Here is an 11715-nt window from a genome sequence, read left to right as displayed (position 1 = left end):
AGCAGAGAGGAAAGGCAAAACTATTTTTTTTATCTGCCCCCTGCTTTATTGTTCATGAAAACAGACTATTTCTTGACTTTAGTTTTTGAACTTTCTTGAAAGACAGCGAAAAAGTCTCCTGGGTCGTCTTATCTTTGTATCCATCATCTCCCTGTACCTTCTTTAAAATGGAAGGGTATACTTTTATGTCATTCATTTATTGTTTTCCTTCAGTGGCATATGCAAGATTCCCATTTAAGAGTGTCCACGCCAAACTAGATGAAAGTCCAAGGGATGCTTTCATTCAGGAGGCAGTACAGATATGAAAGAATTGTGGCATAAAATATGCAATGTTTGCTGCACTCCTTTTGAACCATTCTTAGAAATAAATAGCACCTACAGCATGTTCTCAAAGGAAATATTTACATCACTTACACCTATCTATACACCTTCTAGGTATGTTATGTGGAAGGAAATATCTATCAATTTCTCCTTTGAAACACTGGTTAGATTCATCAATTGCGCAACTGGATTTTTTTCTTTTGTATTTTTAAACTCTGTTCATTATGTTTTTATACCATAGGAAATAGCCCAAGATCATGTATTAATTTACATGATAGGTATTTGTTACTGTTCATGCCTTCCCAATTACCTAATGGCATCATTCACTGCATCATCTGATTGCTAATCACAGTGCATAAGAATGCTCATGTTTGCACCAGAGCAGACACCAAATTTTAAAGGATGATTGCAAATCTGTTTGGGATTAAGATTCATTATTTTCAGTTGTGCCCATTTTTGTTTGGTATACTTGTAATTCCCTCATCAGGGCTTGATCCTGAATTCCTTCTCCACTCAAAGTCCAATTATCTTTATTATTTTTCTTACCTGTCTCTTCAGTAACTGATTCTGCAATGCGGCTCCCCTTGGAAAAATGGCTATATAAAAATGGGACCACTTCACTCATCAGATATGCTCCCTGTGGACTAAATTGATACAACACAACCATGCAGCTGCTCTGCCCCAGTGAAGGAACTGTGTCATAGGATAGGTCTACACTGCAATGTAAGCCCAGGGTTAGTGCAACTTGAGTCAGCTGACTCTTGTTAAGGAACCCTGGGCTTGAGAATCTACACTGTATTTTAACCTTAGGTTAAGAATTTTCTGACACATGCTTGAACCTAGGGCCCTGGCATAAGGTTACCATCTTTCAAATGCAAAAAACTCGGAACCTCTTCCCACAAGGCAAGCCCGTCATAACCCCAACCCTCAACCACAAGGCAACTTCTCAACCCTCCCCCCACTCTGACATGGCTCAAACCCTCTCTCAGACACGTGTAGTGCACTTGTGTGTTGGTGGACAGACAGCTGTTGTATTTTCAACAGTTTTGATCTGTTATTGCTTAAACTGCGAAAATGGGAACACTGCAACATCTTTAGCTGGACACAGAAACTTTTAACATTAGATACCCCAGAGTATTGTGGTGATAATGTAAATCTTTAGACCTACATACAAAAAAAGGCAGATTAAATTATTTTCCTGGCAACTGGAAAATACATTAAAAAAATGGCCAGGCTGCCCTACTCTGGTGTCCACACTGCAGTGTGCAGACCCAAGTCAAAGTAACTGTATCCCACAGTCCCTAGTACCCACCACCCATAAATGTGGCCGCTTTAGGACCATGGTGCACTGTGGGAGAACTTTACTGCCTGTGCTGCTTGTTACTAGGAAGCAGCTCACTTTGCAAAAGGCTTGATCAGTTTGCTCTCCATTGCAAACCCATGAGACTCTCTGATAGTGTGTTTGCAGATTGGTGATCAGAACAGAATGGGTTAATGCTGACCTGAGCTGCTGCCATTTCCAAAGGGGGAGTGGCTTCTGTTTTCGATAGTGGATTACTGATTGTTGGAATAGAGAGGACCAAGGACGTAGTCCCATGGAATTGTGGGATACTCCTGGATGATTCCTGGGACCCAAGTCAAGTGGGGCTGTGTCTCTACTGCAAAGAAATAGGGCTCAGACGTTGGGTTCCAGCTTGACTCGAGCTCAGACCCTGGGTCCTGGTTTGACTCGAGCTCGGACCGTCAAAGCCTTGCATTAGCACAATTGCAGTGTAGATGCAAGGAGGGATCAGGTTTGAGCCTAGGCTTGAGCAAAGGCCTGCATTGTAGTGTAGACATATGTGAGTCACAATACATCCCTTTTTACCCGCTTGCTCTGAGGGGCAGGAGAAGTAAACTACTGTAGCCCTTGAAAGTGTACAGTTGACTCCTCCCCTATCTCCTAGCTAATGTAGGGGGAGAGGACCAGAACTAAAAACACCTGCCACATTCTGCCTCCACCATACCACTTGTTTCCAAGGGAGTATCCTGATAGCAGTGGGGGTTTTGCATACCAGACCTATTCCCAAGATCCAAGTGGCCAAGCAAGGGAAAAAAGAGGAGGGACTGGCTCATCCTTGCCCTCCCTACTCCTCTGAGTAAGACCAAGGGAGCACTCTAGCTCTGTGTGAATTAATAGTCAGAACTGCTGACATTAATTATTTCTGTTTATAAAAGTTAGAAAGGCAGCTTTGTCGTTAGGTGCTCTTGACATGAATTTGAGATCTAACTCAACATCAGTCAGCAATACTCTTATCATCCACAAATCTTCCTCAAAACTCACCCATCCCTCCAGAGAATATAGCAGAAAAAAGCTTTTTACTCTGTTAACCCCGCAGGGGCCAGCACAGCTATGGAACAGTGAGCTGGACTCCATTCCACCTTCTGCAGCAGCAGCATCCACAACAGAATTGTTTGCTAATGTCCAGCGATTTGCACATATACAAACTTACTGAGAGCAGTGGACTTGTAGAAGCATCACTGAGGATGCTAGAAAAAGCTTTGATATGGAAACCATGGAAAGATTGAAATTATGGACTGACTCCACTATGTTGTTGTTAAAAATTACAATAGAAAAATATTCTGTAGCTCAACCGCATATATGGGTATATGCAGGAGTCACTGGGTGAAATTCAACGGTTTATGTTATGCAAGAGGTCAGACTAGAAGATTACCATGGTCCCTTCTGACCTTAAAATCTATGATTTATTACAGGGTCGTTTTTCAAAGCAGAACCGTATTCTGTGTGTTCACAAGACCCACTGAAGACAATGGGAGTCTTGCCTGCATAAAGATAGCAGAGCAATCTAACTTAAGAAATGCTGATGTTTGATCAGTTTTGTCTTCCTGAACTTCTCTGATCTGACCTACTAGAGATGAACTCAGCTTGTCAACCATATTCAACACTGAGAAATTACCTTTTTGGAATGCTCAAGTTCCATACACTCTCCGTTGTATCTGGATAACAGAGATGCTATGATAACCCCCGGATGGGTCTCTTCTAGGGTTTGATTGTTTCTCCAGGACAAGCAACACAGTTTGGGAACGTAAGCATATCTTTGCAAAGTACCCTTTGAAATCCGGTTGGGTAAATGACTGGTGTAAATTGCAAGGCAGGACACCACATCAGTGACATTTCATTTTGAATTAAGGTTTCCTGAGAAGCACAGTCCTTCAGCTCTTTGTTTCTATGCTTTTGGAAGGAAAACTGCCTCTCATGCTCTTTTGAGTTCTGTAGCTTGTTTTGTTTAAAGGAGAGTGCAGTGGTGATTAGACAGACGCAAACTCTTGAGCGCACCTCCTTTTATACTTTCTAAAACTGACACACTTGGGGGCTGCCAGATAGTGCTGTATACTTCCCAGAACTGGCAGTAAAAGACCATGGAGTTTAGAATGGCAATGAACACATGAGCTGCAAATGGAGAGGGTAATGCCCTGGTTAAAAGGGCTGAACGGATACAAGAGTAAAATGTTAATTTCCTTAGAGAAAGGAGAATAATGAACTAACAAGGAAGTTAAAGTCAGACTGAATAGAGGCTACTCAGCACCTGTCAGTTTCAGGCCACTAGCCTCATTGGGGTCAAGAAAACTTCTTCACTGTTCTTGCTCTTTTCTCTCATTGTTTTATTAAGCTGGAAGGATGATGGAGGTAGAAGGAAAGAGAGAGATTATTCGACTAGTCTTCAAAGAGCTTGTGATGTCAGATCTTTATGAATCTAATGTTGCTAGCCTGCTCTATGTTAATCCTGAAGATTAACAGGCACGTCATAGCAGACAATCCCGCGGGTGAGGGCACTTTTAACTCTGGAGGAAGGGGAGAGCAGATCGCTCTCAACATTTGCACTGCTCCAGACTGCTAAAGATAGAGTTAGGCAACACCAGTAACAGCAAACTTCTGTCCACTAAACGTGCACTGTCCATACGGCTTACGTCCTGATGTGTGTCCAGCTACACCAAGTAAATGGAGAAGCAGAGCCTCGATATGGGCATTTTCAGAAGGAAAAGAGCTAAACGGGTATCTTACAGCTGCCCATTGATATGAGCAACCCATAGCCAATTCTATTACGATCCCTGATTAGATACGTGATTCACTAAATATTTGTGTTTTCCGAGTGAAGTATTCATGACACAGATTTAGAGCAAAAATTGAAATATGGCATTTTTTTTCCTTTTGTTTCGGAAGCTTTGCAATGCTTCATGTTGCGTTAAAGTATGACAAAACATAATGGAGATGTCAATGTGGGCTTCATGGTAGCCGAGTGTCCTAATGGATAATGCACTGGATCGGGACTCAGGAGACTGGGCTCTATTCCCAGCACTGCCATTGGTTTGCTGGGTGACCATGAGCAAGTCACTTCACTGCTGTGCCTCAGTTTCCCAATCTGTAAAATGTGGATAATGATACTGACCTCCATTGAAAAGTGCTTTGAGATCTACTGTTAAAAAACACTATGAAAGAGTTTGGCATTATTATTACTATTGCACAAGAAGAACATAGTAGTGCATTAGAAAGTTTGTTGGAGTGTTCACACTGAAAGTAATGGTTAAAGGGGGCGGCTTGAAAGCAAATATTTTAAAAAAATCTGTTATTTATAAAACCTTAAATTAATAAAATGAAAGCAAAATCAAACTCCAATTTACTTTTCACTCTTTGTATCGAGTATTTACTTTCTGTGTTTCTCCCATTTCGGAGCATTTCTTACTTTAGTGTATAATCAGTCCAACTTTCAGGTGCTCTTGTGTTGCCAACACTGGAGAGGTCTGTTTATTTTTTAAAAGAAAAAAAACGGTTTCCACTGTGTTTTTTGTTTTAAAGGCACAGGAACACTTTTCCTAATTCTTTATGTTGTAAAATTTTGTTTTTACAAAAATCTACATTTTTAGCCAAATTTGAGTTGATAGCATCCAGTGGTAAAGCTGTGATAAAAATGACAGAAACCAGACAATTAAATTAAAGTTGACAGTCTGTCCCAATTTAAAGCGTCATGGGAAAGATTGCACACCTAAGGAACCCATCATAGAATCACTTTTGATGGATCTGCTAAAAACTCAATATGTGGTGTTTTCACCTAATTTCAGACTTGCCGACTCTTGCAATTTTATTGTGAGCCTTGTGATATTTTTCTTAAAGTCCCAGCTCCTGGAGTCATGTGATTACATGAGAATCTCATCTTTTATTTAAAGGGTAAATTACACTCTTTTGGCTGTAGAGAAAAACTGGAAAATGTAAACACTAAAGGCTCAAAAAACAAGTGGCAAATAGAAAGAATATCCCTAAAAAATGAAATTGCATGATTTTTTGAGAGTCCTGATTGATGATTTTTGAACACTTAGGGTTGGCAATACTGGATTTCATTTTAAAATATGTTATGCTATACTGAACAGCAGAAAGTAAAGCCTTTCTTTTTGTCTGTGAACTTTCCTCTATCTTTGGAAAATTCCCTTCCTGTCCCACTGAGAATTAAATATATATTTTAATTGAGCTATATGCATGTGATTGTTAGTTGAATAGGAAGGAATTTTCCTAACAGAGAAATCACTCTCTCTCTCTTTCATGTTCATTCACATTTGGGTCTACAAGGTACATACTGCTTCTCCTGTACAAAGTGTAGGTCACTTATGGACACCAGTGTCAAGATCCTGGGCTGTGTTATATCTGTATTTGAACTGTTCCACCAGTGCAAAGTATCCCTACAGACTGCGTAGACCGCCCCTAGAAGATCATCTCTGTGTAGGTAGTGCAAAGCTATCAAAACTGCTCCTACACCAACCCTTCATCCAGACACTGAGATTTCTCCTAGCAGCCTTTTGGCTGCATCCTCAGATACACAGGGCTCCACCTTGGACATAATCATGGTGCTAATGCTGTCACGTGATCCTGCTTATGACTCCTGAGAAAACAATCTCTATTTTCCTTATCTGTCAATGCTCACAAGGTGGTTCTTGGAACAATCCCATCATTCAGCCTAGAACCAACTCCTTATCCTATAAATCACAGGATATAGCACTATAATCCTCTATTCTAAGCCATTTTGTCCAGTGGGAGAGCTATGATGCAGTGTGGATGTCCTCACAACAGGGAAAATATGTCTAGGCAAGGCTAATGCCATGCGCTCTATCAGCTGGCTGAAAGGGACAAAAAGTCTTCAATATCTGGGTGGATCACAAGGCATATATCTGAGGCATACAAGGTAAAGAGCTTGTCGTCCTCTGCACACAAGCCTCACTCCCTGAAAGCAGCAATGATCTTTTGGGTTGTGACATTCCCTTAAGAGGAAAAATGCAAGGTGGCCACCTGGTCCTTTGTGCATTCCTTCATGAAACACTTCAAAGTGGATGGGCAACCCTTATCTGACAGGGTAGTTCAGAGAATGGCTGCACAGTAGAGTGCCTCAGTCAATCAGGAAACTGTGCCTAGTTATTTTTGCTCACCTATTTGTTACCCAAATCTATTTTCCCTCCCTCCCTTCACTCAGCTCATAAGATGCCCTTGTAGGATCTATGGAACATACTGTGGTGAAGAATAGAAAAATGTATAAGTGCTTATCCCAACATTTCCTTTCTTCAAGTAGTAATGTCCGCAATTCCAGCCCACCCCGGGTAAGGGAAAGGATCACTATTCGCTAGTCTTGGGCAAGTGCCAGGGAAATCTATTATTCAAAAAAGAAAAGAAAAAAACCCCCAAACCAGGAATTCCATGTCTTGGGATTTTGCGGTATTCAGCAGAGCCTAAGCTTTCATGTGAAAAATTAAGTTCCTACCCCCTCCCATTGCAAACACCCCATTTTCCACGTAAATCAGTGTATGGCTGCTGTACTAAAGCAGACACACACTGACCTGTCTGCAGAAATCATAACAGAAGCACAGAAGTGAAATCTCTCTCTCACACACACAATTAGAATCAGCTATAGTTGATATAACATTTAATACTCATCTGATTTTTATCAAATCAATTTACATGTTGATCATATGGTATCAACTTTTAGGTTTCTCAGGAAAACCCAGTTGTATCTCCCCTTATTGTCTTTTAAATAACAGGTTTGTTTTATGAATTAGTAGCAACTTCTCATTCACCCTTTGACAAAAATGATGGTACAAACATTTCCTTCTAAATGCTTTTCTGTTTATGAAGGATTTACAGTTTGTGGACATAGTCAGAAGGAATCTCCTTATAATGTCCTGAGACTTACAACTCATTTCTTTTGGGTCCTGCAAAGGCCCATAAAAAACCCCCACAGTATCTTGAAATAGCTTGTGGTTTCTTTGCAAATTATTGTTCTAAGGAACATGGCCCATTGCCTTTAAAAGTGTGCAGTTTAAAAAAAAATAAACATGTTGCTGACGATCATAGTGGAGAAACAACTGTTTTTTCTGTTGTGTGGTAAAAATTCTTGGGGCTGGAGAGTTTTAGGTTGATATGGCAGTATTGTTTTGGGTTCCAACTTACTGCCTAGAGTAGTCACACATGGCTGGGTGCAGAATAAGAACTGCCTGTGGAGTTGGAACATGCCTGAAAGTGAAGCATGCCAATACTAGTATCAATTAGACAGTGACCCAGAAATTCTTGGAAGAATGATTTTTCAGCTATATCCTGTCTCCAGGGTTTATAACCCTACCACTAGCTCCTCACTGACTCCTATGTTGAAAGCTGGACCAACTAGAGAATGAGTCAGGGGAAGATATGGGAGAACAAATTTCAACTACTGTTCCTGAAAGAAACAAATCATGCAGGCAAATGAATACTCAGACCTCTTGGACGAACAATGAAGCAGCAATTTCAATTATAACTGTGACCAGGTTTATATTCAGTGCTGGGCCAAAGTGTCACCTACAGAGATGTACTAGCAGTTTGGTTTCCATAATAAAAGTTGCACTTGTGAAAATATTTTAATGGCATCTAGGCACTTTACTAGGCCTCAAATTCTTGATGACTTTCCAGGTCATGCAACCACCATTTGCATCAGCTGACCCTACCAACCTCTTTCATTCTTTCTAAGTCTTATGAAGAACATTAAACGTGCAGATGCAATTATTGTATAATAAAGTATTGATTTCCTAAGAAACCCTCTAACATTTTCTTTCATAAATAGCATTTACAAGGGATTGAGAATTAACCACCTATAAATGGATTACAATTCTGAAATATCAGCTCCCTTTTACTAAAGACTACCAAATAGAGCAACACGGTGTCCTAGAACCTGAACATGCATTGTAGAGTTTCAGTGATGCCTGAAACAAGAAACATAAGTCTAGTAATAAATTGAGGTTATAAAATGCAGCTTTTGTCTCTGAATACTGCACTTTATAATTGACTTTATTTCCCTGTTACTCTCAGCTAGCTGAAATTGTCCTAGCATGTGTTTCACAGGTTTTCCCCAGTAATTTTTATTTTCTGCTGCACTGTCTCCCCATGAGGGTAGCTCTGGTCAGTTTCAGGCATCAGAGCAAACAAAGCATTTGTTGCTCCATTCGACTTTTTTGATTTTGGCAGCGTAACTCTCAGGGGGAAGGTAAGGCTTAGTGTTATGCTCCTGGAAGAGACTATTACCACACAGGTACTGTCTGATTATAAACACAATCCAAGTTGCCTGTTGTAAGTTAACTCTATAATAAGCTGCCAGGGAGCATTTTCTAGGGCATCACATAAATGGGATCAATACCACCCAAGTGAGGAACAACAACTATATCCTTATTTCAGTAAAAGCAAATCAATGAACAATGTAACTATGGACTGGTTCCTAACATGTCAGGACCCGATGAGGATGTCAATGTGTATGATGCTGCAAGACAGCTGCCTTAACTTATGCCACTGGTGTAAGAACCCGCAGGGACCTCATGCCAGTGGAGAATGAGTTGTAGTGCAGCCCACTCCACTCTGTTCCGCCCCTCCCTACCCATGCCCCACCCCCAGAACACCCTGACACACCTCGTCTCCTTTTGTCGAGAGATGGAGTTTAGTCAGTGGAGTCACCTCCACCTGCTTTCCACTGGTGGAAAGTTGCTCTGTACAAGCAGAATCTCCCCTGTCTATCTCAGCCTGCTTGGAGACCATTTGTGCAATTTACACAGTGCAAAGAGTCCTTGTTGCTGTATTTTATTTGCTAGTGATTGTTTTTGGTTAGAGCTGTAGTTATTGGGCTTAAATGAATTAAGTCTCACAACTCCCGTGAGAGGCAGGGAAGCGGTATGATGCTCATTTGACAGATGGACAAAATGTCACAACAAGAGGTTTAGTAAATTGCCAAGTGCATAGAAGAGCTGGGAATAGGTATCCTGGTTCCCAGTCATGTTCTTGAGCCTCTAGATCTTCCTTCCCTTTGTAGAAATGTTGTGTTCTTGTTGGTCCTATGTAGGATTTGAATCCCCAAGGCCAAAATGGGAATTAAATCACGTCCAGTGCAGTTATACTTGCTTATTAGCATTGAGGGAGCTAATTATTACAGTCTAAGATAACATGAAAACTTGGACCCCCTGCATCTGCCCTTTTCCAGCCAGCAATTCCAGTTTCCTTTCAGCTGGCAGAGAACTCTGACTTAACTTATAAGCATTATTTTTTCATCATGCTGATTGCAGAAGAAAAATCAGTCCAAGAAAGAGACACAGACATCAAATTTCAACTAACGATATACAAAATTTAGATTGCGAGTATTGATTTCTGACTAATATCATGCAAATTGCTGCTATAAAACTGAAGCCCTGTTGACATTTTAGTCAATGCCCGGCTTGTATCCATCATCCCAGAGTCTCCAGTCTGGATTCAAATACTCATATACTCAGCTGTATTCTTATTCTCATCCTCTACAGTGTTTCCCCTCAGTCTCTCTAGTAATGTCTTGTTGGGAAAAGCTGGGAAGAATCACTCAGCTAAATGTGCCTTTTGTATTCTAATAAAATGTTTGCTACACTAACCCTTCTAGGGAGCATTATTGCCTTCTTTGAGTAGTGTCCCTATGGATGCTCCATGGTAGTGGTGCTTGCTTCACTGTGCTGCTGATGGGAGAACTTTGGTAGCAGTGTCTGTTCAGCCTGCACATGCGCTGTCCCTTCTCATGCTCTGCCGCAAGGCTAACCAGCGTTGCGTGCATGCACCCTCCTCAGTTCCTTCTGAATTGCCCCTGCCTAGAGACGGAGCTATTAGCTGTCCATTTGTTGGATCATTAACTCTATTGTTCAAACTTAAATAGTTACTAATCTTTCTTTATTTGTTAGTTTAGAGTTTCCTTTGATTTTCTTTAAAAAGATTTTTTTTTTTAAATCTACCTCTTCCTCTTTCTCCGGTGACTACCCTGGTGCGGGGTATGCCTGGTTCACCGAGGTTTAAGAGGTGCCTTTCCTGTAAAGAGGCCATCCCTGTAACAGATGGGTATTCTGATTGTGTCCATTGCCTTGGGGAAAAACCACATTCCCCAGAAGTGTGTTTTTTGTCAGCAGCTGAAGCCGCGATCTTGAAAGGATGGAGAGCTTAGACTTAAATTCCATCTAACAGAGGCAGCTCTCCAACCTCCTTCAGACCTGTGCCAAGGTTCACCCAGAGGATGGGAATCTTCACCACAGCCCTCCACACCCAAAGATGGTGAACATGTAGCATGGCCCACCATGAATCGAGGCACCCTTCATCAGCCTCTGCATCCAAAGCTTCTGAACCTCCCAAAGAGATGAGGGAGGAACAGGAGGCTGACCTCAGTGAAGAGGTCACATAACTAACCAATATCTCCTCCTCCTTTATTAGACAAAGCAGTGATGCCTCTTCTGCCATCTCTAGAAGATGACTTTAAACTCTTTAAACGCAAGACCTAGCTAAGGGTATGTCTATACTACCCACCAGATCGGAGGGCAGCGATCAATCCAGTGGGGGTTGATTTATCCCGTCTAGACTAGACGCGATAAATCGACCTCTGAGTGCTCTCCCGACGACTCCTGTACTCCAGCGCCATGAGAGGTGCAGGCAGAGTCAATGGGGCAGCAGTTGACTCATTGCAGTGAAGACACTGCAGTGAATAGGTCTAAGTATGTCAACTTCAGCTACGTTATTCACGTAGCTGAAGTTGCGTAACTTAGATCAATCGCTCCCCTCTCCCCAGTGTAGACCAGGCCTTAGAGTGTGGCAGACACTCTGCAGTTACCTCCAGAGGAGATAAAAGAATCACACCATAAACTGATGACATTTTGCACTCTTCTTCAGCCAGAGTAGCCCTCCCAATCAACGAGGCTCTCTTGGATCCAGCCAAGCTTTTATCACAGACCCCTGCATTGGTCATACCAACCTGTAAGCAAACCAATAAGAAATACTACATCCCAACCAAGGGTATGGGTTTTTTTTTTCCATCCACCCCCTAATTCAATTGTTGTGGATGT

The sequence above is a fragment of the Chelonia mydas genome, chromosome 3, assembly GCF_015237465.2.
Source record: "Chelonia mydas isolate rCheMyd1 chromosome 3, rCheMyd1.pri.v2, whole genome shotgun sequence".
Taxonomy (NCBI): Eukaryota; Metazoa; Chordata; order Testudines; family Cheloniidae; genus Chelonia; species Chelonia mydas.
This window is presented reverse-complemented; position numbering follows the sequence as displayed.